The sequence below is a fragment of the Cynocephalus volans genome, chromosome 5 (assembly GCF_027409185.1).
Source record: "Cynocephalus volans isolate mCynVol1 chromosome 5, mCynVol1.pri, whole genome shotgun sequence".
NCBI lineage: Eukaryota > Metazoa > Chordata > Mammalia > Dermoptera > Cynocephalidae > Cynocephalus > Cynocephalus volans.
The window spans coordinates 39,193,410-39,217,094 of NC_084464.1; the positions used below are offsets into that span (position 1 = coordinate 39,193,410).

Consider the following 23,685-nt stretch of genomic DNA (forward strand, 5'->3'; position numbering starts at 1 on the left):
CAAACCTTCGAGGCCTCAGATACACACTTGTTGCGGAGCTTGTTAAAGCTGAAAGGTGGAGGAGCAGGGTGGGGCCCGGTACCCGACTTCCCCTTAGGCCGGAACAAAAGAACAAAGCCCTCCAAGTGATCAGGGCGGGAGCGCTCCCGCACGAAGCAGGCGAGGTGCGCCCCCTCCTAGGACTCCCCAGCTTCCTCCCGCAGAGGCCGTTACACGCAAAGTCAGAAGGGTGACGTCACGCTGGCAGTTGCCATGGTGATACCTGACCTCCCCTTCCCCTGAAGCGATCTGCACTCTCCGGTCCCGGTCCGGAAGCGCAGAGACTGTCACCAGACCTACTACAGGGAGCCAGAAAGGTAGGTCTGTCCGACCGCCAACCTCTTTTCACGCCTACAGCCAGCTTCAACGGTCACTTCCGGTCGCGCAGAGAGAGAGTCCCGCCCCGCCCCCAGCTGCGTTAGACGACAACCGGCGTGCACACGGACTACGATTCCCAGAAGGCTCCACGACGATGTTTCTGAACTACACTTACCAGAGGCTTCAGCCAACGTGTGTGTTCACACGGCGCGGGGGCGGTCGTTCTTCCTGCTAGTCTTTTGCCCTCGACTCTTCCGGGTATGGTGTGCGTTAGAGCGTTGACTAGCAAACTTGTCTGATTGCGAGAAATACACATTTATACACATATAATTTTAAAACGCAAGCAGTTGATTCTCTGTGCAATACTTACCTTTATTATCTGTCCTGTATTCTATTTTGTGTTCTATTCCTTTGTCCTTTTAAAAATACTGGTCGTTATCCATTAAAATTGTTTTCATGACTCTCCAATGGGTCGCCACTCACATTTTAAAAAATGCTAAAGGGGGCCGACCCCGTGGCGCACTCGGGAGAGTGCGGCGCTGGGAGCGCATCAGCGCTCCCGCCGCGGCTTCGGATCCTATATAGGAATGGCCGGTGCACTCACTGGCTGAGTGCCGGTCACGAAAAAGACCCAAAAAAGACCCCCCCCTCAAAAAAAATGCTAAAGGTGGGTCGGTCGGTTAACTGAGGAGAGCGTGGTGCTGATAACACCAAGGTCGAGGGTTCGGATCCCCCCTTCCCCCCCCCAAAAAGAAAAAATGCTGAGGGGAAACCTGGAGGTGGTGTTAGTGTGTTTTAGCCCTTAGTAGCGCATTGTACATGCCTACAGCAGCCAGCACATATCAGCGAGTAGAGCCCACGGCCAGCCTGTCGGTATGAACTTGGCAGAAAAGAATCCAGCAAGCTGGTAGGTTTTTATACTTGTAAAGGTGTGGCCACGCCCTTTACTGTGCTTCCGTGCGTCCCCAGCATTTTGGTAGAGGGGCTAAGGTCAAGTCTCCCAGCTAGTTGGTTGACAAAACACTAAACCTGGAAATCCTTACACTGAATATGTGAAAGACAAAGTTACAGTCAAGGGAAAGGAAACAATATTCAGAAGTCTCTATGAACTGACTTCAGAAAAGAACTACTGCAGGAACTGGAAAAGAATTTCAAGAAACAATTTACTATTTTCAATAGAGTACAAGAAGACATGACATGAATGGAACAGGAAAGAATGCTGTGAGAGCTGTAATAAAAAGACACGATGAAAAGGGATAAAAACATATAGCAAACATTTAAAACAGCAACATAAAGTCATACTGGAGGAGAGCTGAACTGATGCTGTGGAACAGTGAATCATTTATGTATAGCATAGTTTTTTAAAGCTTCTCCCTGATTCAAAAGAAAAAGATGAGTAAGAGAAAATGATGAATATCAAGGACAGAGGATAGAAAGCCAACATTTGGATAACTGGCTATCACAAAAGAGAGACGAGATGAATCTAGCTGTCATTTAACACTTCCTATGTATCAGGCAGTGTTCTAAGTGCTTTACATCTATTAACTTATTTAATTTTTTAAACAATCTAATAAAGTTCCTTCTCTGTTATTATTCCTACTTTACAACAAAGGAAACTGAGGAACAGATAGGTTGAGTAAGGTGCTCAAGGTCACATAGCCTGTAAATAGGGAAGGTGGGACTTCAATTTTAGTAATCTTATCCCAAGCACTCACTCTTAATCTCTAAAATAGACTTCCTAGTAAAGAGATGAAAATTCTCCCAAGTTTTAAAATACACCTGCATATTAAAACATTTCATAATTGTATAGTACTTTATAGTTTATAAAATACTTTCATATACATAACTTTATTTAAGGCAGTCAATGACATTTTACCACTAGAAACACTAAACTACCATGTCTCTCCCGAATGAAAAATAAAATATAGCCATTATTACAGTATTGCCATAGTTCAATTTCTTCAATGAGCACTTAAATTAAGAATGAATAGGGCTTAAAATAAGCGATTATCATATATCAGAATTCAGGTTTTTTTAACTGAAGGAAGAAAATACTAGAAAATATTTCCCCAGATGGCTTAGAAAGAGAGAATTCTCAATTAAGTTCCAAATTTACTTAACAGTGTGGAAAGGTAGCTGCAAGGCTGATTCTTGTAAATGATTGTGGCTATAAAAAATCGCAAAATATTTTAAATGAACCAAGTAAAATTTCCTAGTATGTAATTAAAATTGAAACTGAAGAGATCTAAAAGAAGCATTACTTGCTAAGAACCATGAGATTTGCATTAAACATGATTTACTCCACACATCCCAACTGCAGACAGAACAGAACATTTAGGGTGTGCTCAGCAATGTTAGAGGGAGTGTTGGAAAGGCCTCTGTGGTGCTAGAGTAGGCTTACATTTTCTATAACTTGAACAGAGTGTCTTCAAATGAATTTATAAAATATTATTAGGTGCTAAAGGCCAAACAAAATTTCATAACCAGAATACAATTGTCATTTGTACTTAAAAAAAAAAACCACTTCATAATGTTCCGGAGAGAAGGAGAGAGGAAGAGAGACACATGGACATAAACTAGCAAAGAAAATTTAAGACAAGGGAGGACAAAAAGTCCTGAAAACAACCAAGAAAAAAATAAACAAAAATATAATTATGAAAGATCAAAAGTGAAGATGTCTTGTTCCTTTTTGCAACACTATAAGCTAAGAAATAATGGAATAATAACTACAGAATTTGAGAGGAAATGTCTGTGACCCAAGAATTTTATATAAGCCAAGTTATCTTCCATAAATAAAGACCTCAAAAATAAATTATAGAATTGAAAAAGTTTTAGATAACCCTGGTTCAAATTCCTTCATTTGGCCAGTACAACTGTTTGAAGTAATTTGTTATGGCAGCCATAGGAAATTAACACAGATTTTAGTACTGGGGAGTGAGGTACTGATGTAACAAATACCTAAAAATGTGGAAGTGATTTTGGGATTTGGTAATGAGTAGAGGCTGGAAGAATTTTGAGATACATAATTTCAAAAAGCCTAGATTGTCTTGAAAAGATGGTTGGTACAAACATGGACATTAAAGACAATTCTGTTGAGGGTTCAGATGGAAGTGAGGAACATGGTAGAGAAAGCTTCAGTCACCTTTGAGAATATACATATTTGTACTGTCGTGAACAGAACATTGGTAAAAATAAAACAACCCAAAAACCAAAAAGTGAATGTTTAAAGGAATGAAAAGACAAGCCACAGATTAGAAGAAAATATCTGTGAAACACATATCTGATAAAGAACTGGTATCCAAAATATATAAAGAACTCCTACAACTCAGCAATAAGAAAACAAACAAATCAATTAAAAAACAGGCCAAAGACCTTAATAGACACCTCACCAAAGAAGATATACAGATGGCAAATATGCATATGAAAAGATGCTCTACATCCTATGTCATCAAGGAAATGCAAATTAAAACAATAAGATACCACTACACACCTATCAAAATGGCCAAAATTCAGAACACTGACAATAACAAATGCTGACAAGAATGTGGAGCAACAGGAACTCGTATTCATTGCTGATGGGAATGCAAAATGGTACAGTAACTTTGTAGGACAGTTTGGCAATTTCTTATAAAACTAAACATATTCTTACCATAGGATCCAGCATTTGAGCTCCTTGGTATTTATCCAAAGGTGTTGAAAACTTATGTCCACACAAAACCTGATGACAAATGTTTATAGCAGCTTTATTCATAATTGCCAAAACTTAGAATTAACCAAGATGTCCTTCAGTATATGAATGGATAAACAAACTATGGTATAGCCAGACAATAGAACATTATTAGACAATGAAAAACGAGCTATTAAGGGCCGGCCCGTGGCTCACTCGGTAGAGTGCGGTGCTGATAACACCAAGGCCCCAGGTTTGGATCCCGTATACGGATGGCCGGTTCGCTCACTGGCTGAGTGTGGTGCTGACAACACCAAGTCAAGGGTTAAGATCCCCTTACTGGTCATCTTTAAAAAAAAAAAAAAAAAAGAAAAACGAGCTATTAAGCTACAAAAAAAAAAAAATCATGAAGAAAACTTAAATGCATATTGTTGAGTGAAATAAGTCAGTCTGATAAAGGATACATACTGTATGATTCCACCTGTATAAAAATTGAGAAAAGACAAAACTATGGAGACAGAAAAGATCAGTGTATGCCAGGGGGTTGGGGGAGGGAGGGAGAGATGAATAGATAAAGTATAGGGGATTTTTAGGGCACTGAAACAATTCTGTATGATACTTTAATGATGGATACATGTCATTATACATTTGTCAAAACCAATAAGAATGTACAGCACTAAAAGTGAATCCAAATGTAAACTATGGTTTTAGTTAATTTATCAATATTGGTTCATCAGTTGTAACAAAAGTACCACACTAATGCAAAATGTTAATAATAGGGAAAACTTGGGGAAAAGGAAGGAGAGAGGGAGTATATCGGAACTCTCTGTACTTTCCATTCAATTTTTTCTATAAACCTAAAACTGTTTAAAAAATGGTCTATTAATTAAAAATATATGGATGTTAGAGGTGTTTCTGCTAAGGTCTCAGAAGGAAATGGACATGTAATTAGAAACTGAAAAAATTATGACCTTTGTTATAAAGTGGCAGAGACTTGGCTGAATTCTGTTCTACATTTGGGTGAGAAACAGAACTTATAAGTGGTGAACCTGAATATTTAGCTAAGGAAATTTCCAAGTAAAGTGTGGAATGTGCAGCCTGGTTTTGAGGCTGAACAAGCCCTTAAAAAATTAGATGGAAAATTCCATAGTCCCTGAGTCTCTGACCTTCAGTTAGTATATAATATAATAGCTAGTGATTGTAAGTGATTATCTTTTAAGATAAAAGGCAAAGGTTGGAAAGTTTCACCAGGTACAAAGTAACAATAACAACAGATTTGAATCAGAGTCCTCCTTTGAGGGGGATATAGATAATATCACTGACACATGTCCCTGAGTTGTTTTCCAGAAACAAGGACTTCCTCCAGTGAAGACTTATGACTACCAGCTGACCATCTGAACATAGCCCCCAGACTGAATGGAAGATTCCAAGAATAACTTGTTGATTGCAGGACTGGCACTCCATCAGCACTTTCCACAAGCTGATCGTACACCAAGGCCCTTTGTATTAGGGTTCTCCAGAGAGACAGAATCAATAGGATATGAGAGGGGACTTAATAGGGGAAATAGCTCACACGATTGTGAATAGAAGTCCCACCATAGGCTGTCTGCAAACTGGTTGCCGGTAGTGTGGCTCAGTCCAAGTCTGAAGGCCTCAAAACCAGGGAAGCCAATGGTGTCCCTTGGCGTAAGTCCTGGAACCCAGAAGCTGAAGAGTCTTCAGCTCTGATGTCACTGACAGGAGAGAAGAGTATATCCCAGCTACAGCGGACAGAAAGATTCGCCTTTTTTCTCTCGTTTCGTTTTTTCTTCTCTCCAGGCCCCCAGTGGATTAGATGGTCCTGCCCATATTGAGGGCAGATCTTTCCCTCCCAGTCCACTCAGGCTCTAATGCTAAGATCTCCTGGAAACACCCTATGGACACACCTAAAAAAGATAGCTTTACCAGGTTTCTCGGCATTCAGTAGTCTAATCAAGTTGACACCTAGAATTAACCTTCACAACTTCGTCATGATTTAACCCTATATAAAACTTTCTCACCAAGCAATTGGGGAGCTAGGGTTTTTAGTATGAGCTATCTGTCCTCCTTGCTTGGAGCTTTGCCATAATAAAATGCCTATCTTTCCATCACTGCTATCCTGTTGTCAGTGTATTAGCTTTACTCTTCATGGGCAAGTGAATCCCGGTTCAGTTTGGTAAAGGTTCGTCATTGCTTCTTACAGTAAAATGCATGAGGAAAGAGATAAACAGAGAACCATTAAGCAAAAAGTAACCAGCACTAGATGATTTGAAAAATTTTCAGCCATACTTTGTGCAAATGAAGGCTTCGTTATATGTTGAGGATAACAGGAAGATATACATAATTTATCTTCAGTGACTTTTCTATCTAGTTTTATCATTTGGGTCTATACATAAAAAGGTAAAGCTAGAGGAGGAAGGGGAAGAAAAAAAGGTAAGTAACCATAGAAAGTAGCATATAGATGCTCCCTGAGTGTATGGGCAAAATATTTATTGAGCACCTGCTGTGTGCCAGGTGCCAACAAGAAACACTATCTGCAAAGAAAATATAATTTAGTGAATAAAAGACAAAGTTTATTGAGTTGTCACTTAGTGCCAAGCTGTATTTTAAATACTTTACTTAAATTAACTCAATTAAATGGTGCCAAAAAGAAAACAAGAAAGGATGGAAAGTCAAAGAAAATGCATAGATTAATCATTAAAATATAACCCTGTCTTATTGTCTTTATGCACAATGGCAATTTTGTCAGGTTCTTTTTTCAAACAATGGAATATCATACTACAAAAGACAGTGAAGGAACTGCAAGTACTCACAACCACATGGAAGAATCTCACAAACAAATATTGAGTGAAAAAATGTCAGGAATTTTGTTAATAACCAGATTTATTTGCTAAAAAATACATAATTAATACCTTATTGTGTCATTAGAGAAATATTAATGTATAACATACTTTTTAGTGGCAGAAAAGTACATATCCTGGATGAAGAATTTTTTAAAAGACAAATATTTACTGAAGTTTAACAGGTACACAAAAAAGCATACGAAAGTGAACAACTCAATAAATGTACAAAAGGAAACACTCAGATGTACCCTGCACTCAGTTTGAGAATCGAAACCATTACCAGAATCTCAGAAATCCCTCCCAAAGTTGAGACCTCCCAGTCACTACCTCCCAAGGGTAATTACTATCCTATTAGCACCACAGATTAATTTCACCTGTTTTTGAACTTTCACTAAATGGAATGCACTATAGTACACGTTCTTTTGTGTTTGATATGTTTTACCGAATATTAGTTTGTGAGATTCTCCCATGTGGTTGTGAGTACTTGCAGTTCCTTCACTGTCTTTGTAGTATGATATTCCATTGTTTGAAAAAAAACCCTGACAATTTGTCTTTTTTACTGTAGATTGACATTTGTTTCCAGTTAAGGGCTAAAAAAGAAACTGTACTAGGTTTTGTTCCTGCAACTAAATCCTGGCTCTATTCCTATACCCAAGATCAATTTTGTCATGTTTTAATTTTCAGTCCAGTAAAACAAATAAGATTGCAGCTGTGGCCAATCTCTGTTCATTGTTACTAAAACAAACAAGGAAACAACCTGCTGATTAATAATCCTAGTTCAACTACATCACTAATTGCCTTCCATTTTGCTGATTTTTTTTTTTTCAAAGCACAAAAGGTTTTTGGTATTTCTTTGGTATATAACTTCATTCAAAGCTAGACTTCCAAACAACTTCAGTATTGTAAAGGTACACAACTATGCCAGTTGTCGGGTAAGGCAAATCATAACTAAAGCCAAAATGTTTCCTTATTTTAGTTATACTAAGTCTCCATTAGTATCGTCAGGGCAAGGGCTCAGACCCTTCAAACCCATTGTACAGACTGGGTCACCAGCAGACCCCTCACACGCAAGTCCACGCTAGGTAATTGGGAAAGATCCCAGGAGCCGTGGGCAGACAACACAAGTTGAGTCCTCAGCAACAGCAGCAGCAGCTTACAGGTCCAGCAGCTCACAGGTCCAGCAGTGGCGGCAGCCTCATGGAGGGTCCCGGAAACACTGGCAGCAACAACTTGCAGCAACAGCCTCCAGCAGCAGTAGCAGCGTCCCCATGACCCCCAACCCCCACCCCCAGGGACATCCCAGGGGTGGGGGCCCTGTGGATTAGAGCCACTCGTCCTTTATACTCAAGTCCATAACCCAGGACACCTGGGTGCACATGCGCAATTACATTAGACAATAACCAAGGAACACCTGGGTGCACGTGTCCATTTACATCAAATGCTTGGCAAGATTCTGAACATCTGAGGGGCTCTGACCATTTTTCTATATTTCCCCAAGTATATATATGTACATAAATATATATGTATATATAAGTATAACTTGATAAAAATTTATACACCAAATAAAAAGAATGTGATACTCATGAATCATGGACCACAATCTCTCTCTCTCTCTCTCTTTTTTTTAAAAAGACGATCTTAACCCTTGACTTGTTGTCAGCACCATGCTCTCCCAAGTGAGCCACGGGCTGGCCCTACAATCTCCTATAGTATAATTTATATGAACACACAGGGCTACCTGTCAAACTGCTTCACGTCTATTTCCTGATAGTATGGTCTTCCACAAAACTACTGAATTTCTTATAATCCTGTTTTAAACTTGCTTAGAAAATCCATCTCCCGCTCTCCTTCCCTCCCTCCCCACCTTCTTTTCCTCTTCCTTCTTGTTTCTCTTCCTCATTTATCTATTCAGGCGACGTGATTTCTCTATTTGTGATTGTTTTCCTCTTTTCTTAGATTAGCACATGGTCCCAAGAAGTAGACAAAATCTAATTATAGTAATCTATGCACCCAAAGGGCTCAGGAAAACTCCGTGACCAGCAGCAACTGAAACGAAAGAAAAGGAAAAGAAATACTGCTTTGGTTAAATTTCGAGAGAAAGAGCATCTGTCTTGGCCAAAATTCACACTAGGATCTTCCTTTTGGAAGGTGACCAGGTTCCAAGGAGGATATGAATTCAAGAGCAATCTATAAATTTCATTCTTACCCTGACTGGACCGTGGAAGCACACTGAAGTGCAAAGCACAGTGCAAGGGCAACGGGATTGATGCTCCCTTAGGAAAGACATAGCCTAGGCACTAAGGGACCTCCGAGAAAGGGGGTGCAGGGAGGCTTTTCACCCGCATCATTTCTTGGCCCTTCACCTGGAGAACAAATCAATGGACATAAGTCCCTCCCGAAAGTCATGAACATTCATCAAGGGTAAGGGTCTGACTCCACTTTTCTGTGAGGTCAGTTTGGTTCCAGCTGAGGGAAGCACAGAGGCGTCAAGCCTCAAGTTGTCTGGAAACGCTATTACTGATAGGATGAGGACTCTCTTTCTAGTGATCCCAATTCGTGTGGCTGCCTGGGAGAAGTTGTGTTGCTTTCCCTCCCATGGATTTGTCACCCCTTTTCCCCTGGGTGACAGAGACGCCAAAGATTACTCAAAGCCCAACTCTTCTGAGCAGTGAGAAGCCCCGAAAAGGGGTTAATCTCCTGGAAACCTCAAGAGCGAGGCATTCCTTCCATTTGGGAAATTAACCATGAATTGGGGTTCTCTTCCCACATTTATTCTCCAGACCAGGAAGTTACAGAAAGAGAACATAGGTGGGGTTTTTGCTAAGTATAGTTTAACAAGTTTACCAATAGAAGCTGGTAATATTCAGTAAGACAAGCGAGGTGACATTCTACAATGCAATTAAGTCAATCCACTAACAAAAGCTTGATTTTAGCAAACATTCTTTTCTTACAGCAATTTTCCAGTATCTTTACATATCAGTCAGTAACCTGTCTGTCTTTGAGCCAGCAACCTTGCCGTGTTACAATTCTTTATCTTACAACAGAGACTATAGCCTGGGGAAAGTTTCCTGCCCTTTGCAAGGTCAATATTTGAAACTGCAAGGCTTTGGAAAACCAAGCCCTGTGAAGTAGTACATTTGCTTTATACAAACTCCACAAAGTTGGCCTCCTTGATTAAATTTGCTTTTCACCGGAGGGTTTCTATTCAACTAGCAAAGTATGGTTTCTTGGGCGCGAAACCATTTTTACCATATTTTTTTCCTTTGACTTTGCCCACTGTCAGCTGGTGGAATTTCTCTTTAAGAATTTGAACTACAACGTAACTGCGCGTGTAGTCGTGGCCGAGTGGTTAAGGCGATGGACTAGAAATCCATTGGGGTCTCCCCGCGCAGGTTCGAATCCTGCCGACTACGGGATGTTTTACTTCTAGCATAGACGCTCAGCGAAGTGAACAACTCCTTAAATTTGTTCTCTCCGTAAAGAGAAAAATTCCTGATGGAGCCCCGCAACTCCAGGAACGGCTTATCAGCTTTATAGTATGTTCACTTCGGTAGACTCACTAGCGATTTCTTTTTCCTTAGCGGAGCGCAGGTATTGATCCCAGCTCCGCATAACCCGGCCTGAAGCCTCGGTGGAGTCCACAGACTCGCCTTTCAGGGTTTGCAACTCTATGTTCGTTAGGCCTACAAATAGTGGTTGAGTGTAGATGGGAACCAGTGCACCACAAAGGAAGTTAGTAAGAGCACGGTTTTTTTGTTTGTTTGTTGTTTGTTTCCTTGTTTTTATTTTAAGGTTCTCAGAAAGCGGCATTGCCACCATACCACTGCCCTGGCCTGTTCGGAGAAGTGAGGGAGGAACTGGTGTTGACTCAAGGCTGGACGCGGGCATATCTGGCTGGGAGGCTGAATCGCGCCGAGTATCTTGCACGGAGAAAACATCTGTAGAATGAAGGAAAGGGAACAACAGTCAGTAACTTCATAAGGATGTCCTAAAAATCTTTGTGCCTGTCAATTCCTCGTTAGTATAGTGGTGAGTATCCCCGCCTGTCACGCGGGAGACCGGGGTTCGATTCCCCGACGGGGAGAGAGTTACGATTTTTCTTTTTTTTCCTAACGGTAAGTACCCTTCTTGTAAAAATGTAATCCCTGTTCTAATCAAATGTTGGGTTCCTTCGTTCTTAATAGAATTCGTTCAGATCAGCGAAATACTCATTGCAAAAACAAAGAGCTGTAGAATTCACAAGGGTCAGTAAAATGGAAGAGAAAAACAGTAATTCTACATTGGAGAAACCCGGTAGATAACTATGTTAACCAAATAATCAAATCAGTATTGGGACAAATCGACATTATGTACCTCTTGAAATGATGTACTCAGGAGAGCACAACATCACTTTTGTGATATTCCTAGCAAAAACTGTGTAATCTGAATCAGTGGAAACATCAGGCAAACCCAAATTGAGGGACATTCTATACATGCATTCGACGTGTAACTGACTTATACTCCCCACAGATAGTAATGTTACAAAATACAAAGAAAGGCTGACTAAATATTCCACATTAAAGAAGAATATAACGATATGACAGCTGATGGCAACATGAGCTGGAATTTTCTCTTGCTATAAGAGGACATTGGAACAATTGGTGAAATTCTAATAAAGTCTATACATACATAGCTTTGTTTTATGTGTTGATTCCTGATTTTATTAATTGTTCTATGGTTACATAACAAAATGTCTTTGAAAAAAATACACACACATTTATAAAATACGTATTTAAAGGAAAGGGTGTATGTGTTTTCAAAGTGGAACAGTTCAGAAATATACATACATATATACGTATATATGAGAGAGAGAAAAGGAAAATATAATCATATGCTAAATATGCATTGGAGGAACTGGGTGAGGGGGACTCAAGAATTCTCTGTCTTATTCTACTAACGTTTCTGTCATTCTGAAATGATTTCAAATTAAAATTATTTCAAAACCAAAAGTTAAAAGAAAAAAGTAATAAAATGATAAATAAAATAAACTCATTGAAATTTAAAAGCACAGGTATACAGTTTGAACAATAGATGTGAAAGAAGTGATGAATAAATTAATGAATAGGAATTTAGAATTGATGAAGGATGGGTTTCAAAACATTATGAATAAGCAAGGGAATTCATAACATGTGAGAAAAGGAGTGAAGGCCTAAAATATGAAAACAAGATGGTAGTAAAATTCAAAACAACAATAATGTACAAGATGAGAAGATGTGACCAAATTTAAATCATTCTACACACCCTTACAATGATGAATAAGGTTAGAAGTAGAAGTGCACCCGATATATACTTTGGACCAATGCTGAATGGTTGAATGTTAAAATCAATATTTCTGTGAGCCACATCAAAGTCAAAAAACATTGGCTTTTTAATACAAAAAATTCTTTTCTAGGATATAAGAATAAATCTGAGATTTTATTTTAAAATTAATTATTAGCATTTTGTCATGAAATTTTGGTTGTCAGATTCAAAAGTTAATATTATTGTGTGGCCCTGTCAGCCACTAGATTATTTTTTCAGTAACACTACTGCACAGTTGCATGATTCCTCATCCTTTTCTCTTAACATCGAATCTCATTTGTCTTTAACCATTATTTTTTTCTTCATAGACAAAATATTTTTTATTTTATCTAGAGGAAAAATAATTTATCATGGATAAGCACATTAAAGCAACTGTTTGATGGCAGTAATGAGCAATCGATGCAGGTGGACTTCGAAGGGCTACAATCTTTTAGAGAAGAGTAGCACATCTTATGAGTTGCACATTCACAAGGGCTTTCTCCCGAGGGTGTGTTTTATTTTCCACCATTTTGCAATAGATCTCATGTGGAAAAAAGCAGTTAAACTGGATTGAGGAGACGCTGGACAGAGGTGGGGCTACCAAAGTGCATAGAACCTGAAGGGCGAAATTCAGGTGATGAGGGAACCACAGAAAAGGGTCTCAAATTAATACGTATAAATTCTTCTTACATCACTTGCTACTTCCTAAGTTGCAGATACTCAGGAAGATGTTCCAAGATTGTAGGACAGAGCAACTAGAAAGCTAATGACCTGTAGAGATTCAGCAGCTACAGGGTTCTAGGGAGACAGAGGTTAAAGTTCATACCAAGTTGGAGTAAACTTGGTAAATGCTAATCGCTGTCATTTGAAACTTCAGAAGCATTTACTTTTAGCTGTAAGTGACAAACTCTAGAAGCATGAACCATGTAAAAGGAGTAAAGGCTATGTCTTCAATGTAAGGAAAAACTAACCTAAACTGTAACAAAGTTTTAATCTTTGTGCCTTCCAGAAAGACTACCAGAAAACTGAATGTTTGGAAATAATGTAATACACATCTCTATAATCTATGGATCAAAGAAGAAAACACAATAAAACTTTTAAAAGATTTTGAGTTACTTTTGCTGTGCAGAAGCTTTTTAGTTTGATATAATCCCATTTGTTTATTTTTCCTTTGGTTGCCCGTGCTTTTGGGGTCGTATTCATGGTACATCTACACAATGGAATACTACTCAGCTATAAAAGCGAATGAAATACTGCCATTTGCAACAACATGGATGGACCTTGAGAGAATTATATTAAGTGAAACAAGTCAGGCACAGAAAGAGAAATACCACATGTTCTCACTTATTGGAGGGAGCTAAAAATTAATATATAAATTCACACACACACATACACACACACACACACAAACCGGGGGGGGGGGGGAAGAAGATATAACAACCACAATTATTTGAAGTTGATACAACAAGCAAACAGAAAGGACATTGTTGGGGGGGAGGGGGGAGGGAGAAGGGAGGGAGGTTTTGGTGATGGGGAGCAATAATCAGCTACAATGTATATCGACAAAATAAAATTTAAAAATAAATAAATAAATAAATAAGTAAGTAAAAAAAAATAATAATAAAAGATTTTGAGTTAAATGATAATGTTATAATTTATTTATTAAATGACATGTTATAATTTATCCGATACATCTAAATCTGTTTTTAGAGGGAATTTTATACTTTTAACTGCTTGTATTAGAACAATAGAAAGATTGAAAATCAGTGATCTAACTCAAGGAACTATAAAATCCAGTAACTTAAATGTGAAAAGTAGAAGAAGCTATTAAAAATAAGTGCAGAAATCAATAAAATGGAAAGCAGACATAACACCACAAAAAACAATAAAGTAAAAGTTTGGTTCTTTGAAAAGACTGATAAAATAGGTATACCCTGAACAAGACTGATCAAGAAAGAATAAGATAAAACACAAATATTCACATTAGAAATGAAATAATGATAACTATATATATCATAGAGATATTTTAAAAAACAAGAAGTAGGTTTTATAAACATCTTTACATCAATATATGTGAAATGTTTGATGAAATGGATACATTCCTTGAAAAACACAATGTACCACAACTGACACACAAAAAGTAGGAATTCTGAATTGTCCTATGCCTATTATAGCAATTAAATACATAAATTAAAGAGCCACTTAAATACACCTCCAGGCCTAGATAGCTTCACTTGTGAATTCTTCCATACAATAGATAAATAATATCAATCTTTCAGAAACCCTTTCAGAGAATAGAAAGAATAGAGGACATTGTCCAACTCATTTAATGATGCCAACATAACTCCAATACCAAAACCAGAAAACAGATTGCAAGAACGGAATATTACAGATCAATATTTCTTATAAACACAGACTTAAAGCTCTTAAGCAAAATATCGATAAACCAAATCAAGCACATTTTTTAAAAAAGTTAAAACATCATGACCAGATGGGATTTATGCTGGGAATAAAAAATTGGTGTAACTTTTTAAAAACATAATTTACCACATTAATAGAATAAATATATAAAAACTAAATGATCAATTTAGTAGACATAGAAGAAACATTTGATAAAATTCAACAATTCATGATAAAAACTCTTGGAATGAAAAATAAAGTGGAATTTCTTTAGTCTAAGAAAGCTTAACTACAAAACATGTACAATGAACCTGATTTGGGGCACATGACAAAGATGTGAACATTTCACTATTATCTCTTCTATTCAACAGTATGGTGAAAGTAATATCTAGTGCAATGAAACAAGGAAAAGAAATAACTGATAATAATTAAAAAATAAGTATTGGGAAATAAAACCTTCATTTTGGGAAGATAACTTGGTTATAAATGTACAAAACTGAGAAGAATCTAAAAAGATTATTGGAATTAGTAAGTTAATTTAGCATGGTACTGACTTTATGGTCAGCACCTAGTTAATATAGAAAATGTCAAATACGTTTATACTAGCAACAAGTGAGTAAAAAATGATGTTTTAAAAATTCCATTTTCAACAGCATTAGAATTATTAACTAGGCAGGAATAAGTCTGACAAAAGTATTTTTTAAATGTACAATAAAAACTACAAAACATTGCTGGGATAAATTATGGAAGACCTAAGTAAGTGAAGTGATGTACCAGGTTTATATTTTGAAAGATTCAATAGTGTTAGGATGTTAATTCTTCCTAAATTGATCAATAGATTCAGTAAAATAACAATCAAAATCTCAGCAAGTATTTTTGTGGAAATTATTTATTTGGAAATGCAAAGGAACTTGACAAGTCAAGTTGATATTGATATTGTAGAAGATAATCTAAGCTTAAAGACTTATACTGTCAATCTACAAGCTAGGTCAGAGATCAATTCAGTCAAGGAAGGATGGTCTTTTTAACAAATGATGCTGGGACATTAATTTTACATATAGAGTAAAATAAACCTGGACTCCTACTTCACATTATAAAGAAAATTATTTCATGATAGCTCTCAACGTGATTGAAAAAACATTAAAGTTTCTAGAAGAAAACATAGCAGAATATCATCATGAAACTGGACTAGGCAAACATCTCAAACAGGACATAAGAAATCTGAACCATAAAATAAGAACTTGATGAGATGACTTACTTTAAATTAAGGCTGTATTGGCTGCAAAAAACACCATTTAAAGGGTGAAAATACTGCCATGGATAGAGAAGGTATTTGTAATATCTGTATCTATACTTATGTGTAAACATCAAATGACTAATATCCAGATATATAAAGAACCCACATAAATCAACAAGAATCAGATAGAAAACCTAATTTGAACATGGAAAAAAGACCTGGTAGACGCTTTACAAAAGACTTTCCAAAATGGTCAATAAGCATATAAAAAGTGTTCAACATCATTAGTCATCAGAAAAATGCAAATTAAAACCAAAGTTAGATATGGCAGTACACATCCACCAGAGTAACTAAAATTAAAAAGTCTTACAATACCAGTTGTTGGCAAGAACAGTTTCACATGCGAGTAGGAGTATAAATTGGGATAACCACTATGAAAAAAAAAAATCTCACCACAACGACAAAAACTAAACACAATATTTCCTATCTCCCGGGAATCCCACTACTTGGATATATAACCAAGGTAAATAATATGTACAAGAATATTCATAACAACTTTATCTACATTAGTAAATTTGAAAGCACCTAAATATTCATCAGTGGTAGAATGGATATGTATGTGTACTGTAGCACATGTGTGCAATGGAAGAGTATATAGCCCTTATAAAGAATAACTAGTTACAAACAATAACATAGATAAATCTCATAGATATATCACTCAAACAAAAATACAGAAGAGTACATACTTTACACTTTCAATTCCTGAAAGTACAAAAACAGCACAACTAATTTATGGCCATAGAAATCAGGAGAGCGATTGTCCTTGGATGAAGGACATGTACTGACTGGCATGAGACAAAAGAGAGCCTTCTGTGTTGCTGAAATTATTCTGTATCTTGTTTTTGGTTATTGTTGCACAAGTGTATGCACATTTAAAAATACATCAAACTGTATAATTAAAATTTCTGTTCTTTACATTTAGATATATAAATGGCAAAATAAAGATGGTTTAGTTCGAACAAAAGCTAATGAATTCTCCTCATTAGCAAATGTGCATTATGAGATATAATGTGGATGTTCTTGAGGTTAAAAAAAAATAAAAAATCTGAAAATTGGAATTAATAGATGAATTAGCATGGTAGCTGGTTTTATGGTCAATATACAAAAATCAAATGTATTTATGTATACTAACTACAAACAAGTGGAAATTAAAAATTAAAAGTTCCAATTTCAATTGCATTAAAAATGTCAACTGGATAAATCTAGAAAAGATGTGTAAGATAGCTACACTAAAACTTTTTATGTATAAATAAAAATTAATCTAGGAAAAGAGTATAAATACTTTTCAATCTAAAAAGAGGCAAGGGAGCAGGAATTAGAGAACAAAGAACATGTTGCTAAAATTAAAATAGCAAGATGGTAGACTTTAACGCAACTAAATAAATTTTTACTTTGAATGTAAATAGACCAAGCATTTCAATTAAAGGACAGAGATTGTCATATAGAAAAAAAAAATGTGCCTCAACTGTATGCTTTTTCTAGGCATACACTTTAAACATAGAGACATAAAAAAGGATTAAAGTAAGAATGTAAAAATACATATCAGAACAAGTAACCAAAAAAGATAAACCAGAACTACTTTAATTATATTAATTTCATACATTGTAGACTTTCAAGAAAGAAGAATTACTAGAAATAATGAGGCTATTTTATAACCTCGAGGGTCAATTTAGGAAGATATTACAATCAATTATGTGTATGCACATAATAACAGCTTCAAAGTATAGAAAGCAAAAACTTGAATGCTGAATGGAGACACAAAAATTCATAACCATATTTGAGAATTTTAACACTTGTACTAAAATAACTAATGGGACAAGTAAAAATTTAGCAGCAGAGAAATTTTAAGCAAGAGGATTAATCCCAACTTTAGAATATCTATGCTTTTGATGTACACATGAAACATTTCCCAAAGTCACCATATGCTGAGCATAACTCAAATATCAACAAATTTTAAAAGATTGAGATTCCATGCAGCATTCTCTGAGCACAGTATAATTAAATAAATATAATAACACAAATAAATACAAAATTCTCAAATGTTACTAAATTAATACAATACCAAATGACTCCATGGGCTAGACAAGTGTTTTTCTTAAAACTATAAAATATTTTTAACTTAATGATAATGAAAACAGAATATATCATGACTTGTGGTGTGAAGCTAAAACAGTGCTTAACATCTAATTTTTAGCTCCAAATTCACATATTAAAGAAAAAATTGAAATTTAATGATCTAAACTTTCATCTCATGAACTTAGTTTAAAAATCTAGTAAACTTTTAAAAGTTAGAACAAAAGAAATCATGAGAGCTGTAGTCACTGAAATGTAAATGAAAAACAGAGAAAATAGATACAACAAAAATTTGCTTCTTAGCAAGATTGTTACCTTAAATCAAGCCTTATTTTTTTTAAAGGAAAAAAGGAGAAAAATGTCAGTGACAAAAAGAGGAAAACGCTAAATATCTTACTGACATCAAGATCAGAATCAGAGGATATAATATATAAAATTGACAATAGAGGATAAATGACAAGTTTCTTCATAAACACAGCTTACCAAAACAGACACAGAAAGAAGTTAAAAGTTCAAATAGTCTGAAATTTATTAAAGAAATTAAAACTAAAATTACTTTGTGTATTAGTTTGCTAGGGCTGCCATAACAAAATACCACAGACTGAGTAGCTTAAACAACAGAAATTTATTTTTTCACAGTTCTGGAGGCTAAAAGTTCAAGATCATGATGCTGGCAGGTTTGGTTTCTTCTGAGGCCTGCCTTCTTGGCTAGCCAATAACTACCTTCTCAATGTATCCTCACACACACACATAGCTTTCTTCTATGGCACTAGACGCATCCCTGGCGCCTCTGTATGGGTTCAAATTTCCTCTTCCCATGAGGACACCAGTCAGATTGAATTGGGGTTCACCTTTAACAGCCTCATTTTAACTCAGTCACCTCTTTAAAGGAGCTATCTCCAAATACAATCATATTCTGAGGTACTGGGAGTTAGGGCTTGAACATATAAATTTTGAGAGGACACAATTAAGCCTATATCAAAGCAAACACTATCCAAAAATGGCTTTGTTGTTGAAATCTTAAAACATTAAAAAAGTGCTAATATCATATATATACTCTTTTAGAAAATAGAAAAACTGAAAACACTTCCCAACTTATTTTATGAGGCCATTTTATGAGGTTTTATACTAAAACATGGTAAGTACATCACTAGAGAGGGAATTACAGGTCAATTTTTGTGTTAATCATTCTAGGTACAATACCACTAAACAAAATAATAGCAATCAGGGCCACTACTACACAGAAAGAACAATCAAATGTTAAGAGGTAATGTATGTTTCAGTAACATGAAAATCTTAAATAGCAAAAATAGATCACTTTAATTTTATCATAGGAGCATAAGAGAAAAAAACAAATGATGATATCAGTAGATGCAGTAAAAATATTTAACAAAATTCAAAGCCACTCGTATTAAAAATTTTCAGCAATCTAGGAATAGAAAGGAGATTTCTTAATCCCATAATGTATATATATGATATCCTACACTTACTATCCTAATTAATGGTAAATATTTAGCACTTTCTCCCAGATACTGGGACTGAGACAAGCGTGACCACTATCACCACTGTTATTCAAAGTCATATTGGGGATCTTAGACCTTGAAATAAGATACGGCAAATAATTACAAGATATTAAGATTGGAAATGAAGAAACAGGGTTATCATCATTTGTAGATAATGTGATTATGTGTTTGGAAAATCCCCCATTCTATAAATTACTAGAATTAATAAGTTGTCTGAGTGTGAGCTGAAAATATAATGCCCACCAAACTGAGAAGGTATCTTAAGACCGAAGAATGAAGCGGGCCACCCCATATGGTTTACAAGCAGTTTATTATTATTATTGACAGGTGACTTATTTACAGGGAACAGATCAAGTGGGGTATGGATCTGGGCACTACGGTGCTGCTTTTTCCACAATGCAGGGCTGGGGGTGTGGAGCTGAAGCTTATAAGGCACTTAGAGAACAAAGTGGAGCTATGCCAAAGAGAGAAAAGCTGTAGAAGTGGAAGATTCCCAGGCATCTTGCAACCACTTGTGGTTTATCTTTGGGGTTGCTGGCATCATCCCCCTTATCTTACACAAGTGTAGCATTCTGTTCCTTTCCTTTCCTCAGTTGCTAAGCAACCTGTGCAGGAGAAAGATTGTAACTACTGAAGCCATAGCTCTGAAGGGCACTAAGATGGAGTGAGTTCTTACCAGCATTCCTACAACAAGTGAAAATAACAAGTTTGCTGGATACTAAAACCAATATTTAAATAGATGTTGTATTCATATATGCTGAGAAAGAATAGATGGTAAATTTTTTAAATGACATTTACAATAGCAAGAAAACTATCAATAACCCAATAACAAATACAATAATAAACATGATAAAAATGTGTAAGAGTGGTACATTAATAGCTCCAAATCACTGTGCAGAAAAATTTTAAAATATTTAAATAAATGAAGAAATATACCATATTCATAGATTGAAAGGATCAGATTCAATGTAATTAAAATAAAATATGCAAACAGGACTTTTGGTAGAATTGATAAGCTATTTCTAAAATGCATGTGTAAGTGTAAAGGACCTAGAATAACCAAGAAAATCTTGCAGAGAAAGAAAAAATCTGGAGGACTTTCACTAACACATAACAAGGCTTAATTTAAAGTTCTATGTACTTAAAAAGTGTGTTACTGGCATAAAGATAAGAGACCAATGGAACAGAAGAGATATGCCCATACAAAACCACATACATATGACAAAGTGTCATTGCAATTCAGTGGGGAAAATGACAGATTTTTCAAAAGGTGGTGCTAGGTAACTGGATATAGAAGAGAAAACAGTGTGGACATTGATATTTTCCTTAAACTATTCCCTAAATGAATTCAAGATGGATTAAAGACCTAAATGTGAAAGATAAAACAATAAAAGTTATAAAGGAAAAGAGGATACTATCTTCATGAACTTCAGATTGACAAATATTCCCTGTTTGATAAGCAGAAAAAGCAATAACCATAAAAGAAAAGATTAATAAATTGGCCTTCTTTAAATTTAAGAACTTTAGTACATAAAAAGACACCAGTAGAAGTGTGAAAAGGCAAGGCATGGAGTGGGAGAAGATGTTTGTAATAAACATATGGTAAAGGACTCATGTCTGGAATCTATAAGAACTCCTGAAATCAATAAGAAAAAGGCTATAGGCAATAAATCAGACAGTGGGGGTCTGAGTAGAGTCTTTTGAGGAAATGGCTGATAAGCTGGTCACTTGCAGTGGGGTCCTCTTTCAAGAGCAATGGCAGTCAGCGTCCCCTCAGTACAGCACTGACACATTATTTTTAATCCTCTTGGAAGACCCTCTATTTTGGCAGAACATTTCAGCTCTGGTGTCTGTACAGGGTATAGCAGATTAGTAGTAACCACCTATTTCCATCTCCTTCAAGTGAGCCTTCTTGGACCACAAATGCTGGAAAGTTAAAACTATATTTCCCTAACTCTCTTGCAGTTAGGGTTCTGGGTGTAATGTAAGCTTTGTCTCAGAATTTTCAAATGTGGGAATAAAACATCTTCTGTTTCTGTTATTCTATGCTTGCAAGCATAAATTAAAACCCAGCACAACTGACTGACTGACTGACTTTCCATCATGATAAATTAGCTTTCATTCTAAATTTTAAGAACCACTTCTCTAGAGAGAACATCACTGTTGCAGAAGCCTCCTGATCCCTCGACTACAGTCACCTAAAATCAACAATTCCTGTGGCAGCATTTTAATTTCCTACTTTCTTGATTGTGAAGACAATACCAACCTGCCTGGAGACCGTTTCCTGAAGGTTGTTCTTGGAACCATTCCTACAGGCTTTGATTAGAGCTGACACCTCCCTGTATCCCCCTCTTCTGAAAATTTTGTAAGTGCCTGTATCTTTATTAATCCCTTTTTGCTTAAAATAGCTTGAGAGGTTTTGCTTTTTAAGTAAGTTTTTAATTAATATATAATATAAAGCAATATTGAAGCAGAAAAGTACATAAATCATAATTATACAGCCCAAGAAATTTTATACAGCCCAGGAACATACCTATCTACCCAGCACCCAGACTGAGAAGCAACCCTTTCCAGGATCCCCAGCAGGTCTCTTCATGGCCTTTCTCGGTGTAGCCATCTCCAACAATAAACTTGCTGATTTATAACACCATAGATTTGTTGTGTCTGTTTTGAACAGTGTATAAACAAAATCACTTATGCTTTTGTGTCTGGCATCACTTCAATATTATGTTTGTGAGATTCTTTGAATTTGTGTGTAGTTGAAAATCTTTTATTCTTATTGCTCTACTATCCTTTGTATGAGAAACAACTATTATTTATCCTTTCTATTGTTGATGAATTTAGGATTGTTTTCAGTATGGGGCTAAAATATCTAGAATAGTTTTGTTTCCTGCAGCTGAACCCTGAATCACTTCTTTTACCTGAACCTATTCTGCCATGCTTTTTTTCTTCAGTCCACACATATTAACGAAGAGAAAAATAAACAAAATCGAAGCTGTAAAGGATCTCTGTTCATTTTATCCTAAGTAAAAAAAAAAAAAAAGAAAAGAAAGAAATTCAGTTCACATTAATATCAAACACAGCGACTTTCCTTTCTGCTGAGATTTTTTCAGGCATGAAATGTTTCTGTTATTTCTTCAGTATTTAATTCCCTTCAAAGTGGAGTTCCAAAGCAATTTAACTAAAATGTTATACACTTGTTAAAAAGAGATCAAATAAAAGGAACATGATATGACTAGTTATGGCACCACCTATATCAGAACTTATATTTTACTTGAAATTTAATCATGCCATAACTCGACATAATTTGTAAAGGATGTTAATGTGATTGGTATTCATTTTGATAAGAAAGACAGTCCAGTAATAGGCTAACAGACCGTTCAGCTAAATATGAATTCTGACTTCCTTACCCCAAACTTCACTTAATATTCCCCTCAGAGCACACCCCCTTCTAAGAAACCTTATCTGCATAAAAAACAATCTCACTTCACTCCTGCCTTCACTCTTCTCTTCACCCCTCCCCTCTCCACCTCCTCTTTCCTGTTTAGATGTCACAATAGGATCCCTCTGTCGTCGGCCTCTTCTCTTTCTCTCCCCTCTCCCCTCTCCCCTCTCGTCTCCCCTCCCTTCCCCCTCCTTCTTGTACAAAATTAGATTAAGATCCTCTAAGCGGGGTAGATAATATCAGTTTCAGGTCTTGGGAACACACTGTGACTGAGAGATTAAAGTCGAAATGTAAGACGAGGAGAAAAAAAAAACTTGCTGAGTTGTCTAAATTTGGGGGGGTGCGGGATGGACAGCCCCTGCGTCAGCCCGAAATCAAACCAGAGTATGAGCCTAAAGGCTTAACAATATCAGGGGCCACCGAGGAGGCTTTTCCACACGTTTTCGTGCTTTTACCTGGGACACAAATCAGCAGAGGCGATTCCTTGCCTGGAACCTAGGAGCCTTGGGCTCCGGGATGTCCTAACGTACCGGACTAGAGAGGGCTCGGACCTGACTCCCTCGGGACCGGCTAGGTTTGGTGTCTGCGGTGGTGAGCACAGAAGCCTGGCCGGGTCCCCGGGGCAGGCGGACGCTCTCTGGGTGTCATCTGACCTGAAGTTTGCTGGAAACGCTAATGCTTATGCAGTGAGGACTGTCTCATTCCAGCGCTCTCTCTTCCCAGGGATGTCCGAGAGGTTGATC

The 23,685-nt window shown here is 36.6% G+C and overlaps 2 protein-coding genes and 2 non-coding genes across 7 annotated transcripts in view; 3 read left to right on the top strand and 1 right to left on the bottom strand.

Moving 5' to 3' along the window:
- The window catches only part of LOC134377918 (histone H4), a 734,914-nt gene that overhangs the window by 352,746 nt on the left and 358,483 nt on the right, over window positions 1-23,685 (top strand). The gene's annotated exons all lie outside the window — the stretch shown is intronic.
- Window positions 1-23,685, bottom strand: part of LOC134377893 (zinc finger protein 184) — a 944,311-nt gene that overhangs the window by 14,719 nt on the left and 905,907 nt on the right. Inside the window, exon 1 of one of the 4 annotated variants that reach the window (XM_063096690.1) lies at window positions 268-367. The exons of 1 other annotated variant lie outside the window; for it this stretch is intronic. The gene's annotated coding sequence lies outside the window, so the exon portion shown is untranslated. Of the gene's footprint in view, window positions 1-27; window positions 108-262; window positions 368-23,685 lie in introns of those variants that run through there. 2 more of the 4 variants (XM_063096688.1, XM_063096691.1) reach the window with 2 other exon arrangements.
- Window positions 10,217-10,298, top strand: TRNAS-AGA (transfer RNA serine (anticodon AGA)). Its single transcript has one exon. It is a non-coding gene; the product is annotated as a tRNA-Ser (tRNA).
- On the top strand, window positions 10,898-10,969 carry TRNAD-GUC (transfer RNA aspartic acid (anticodon GUC)). Its single transcript has one exon. It is a non-coding gene; the product is annotated as a tRNA-Asp (tRNA).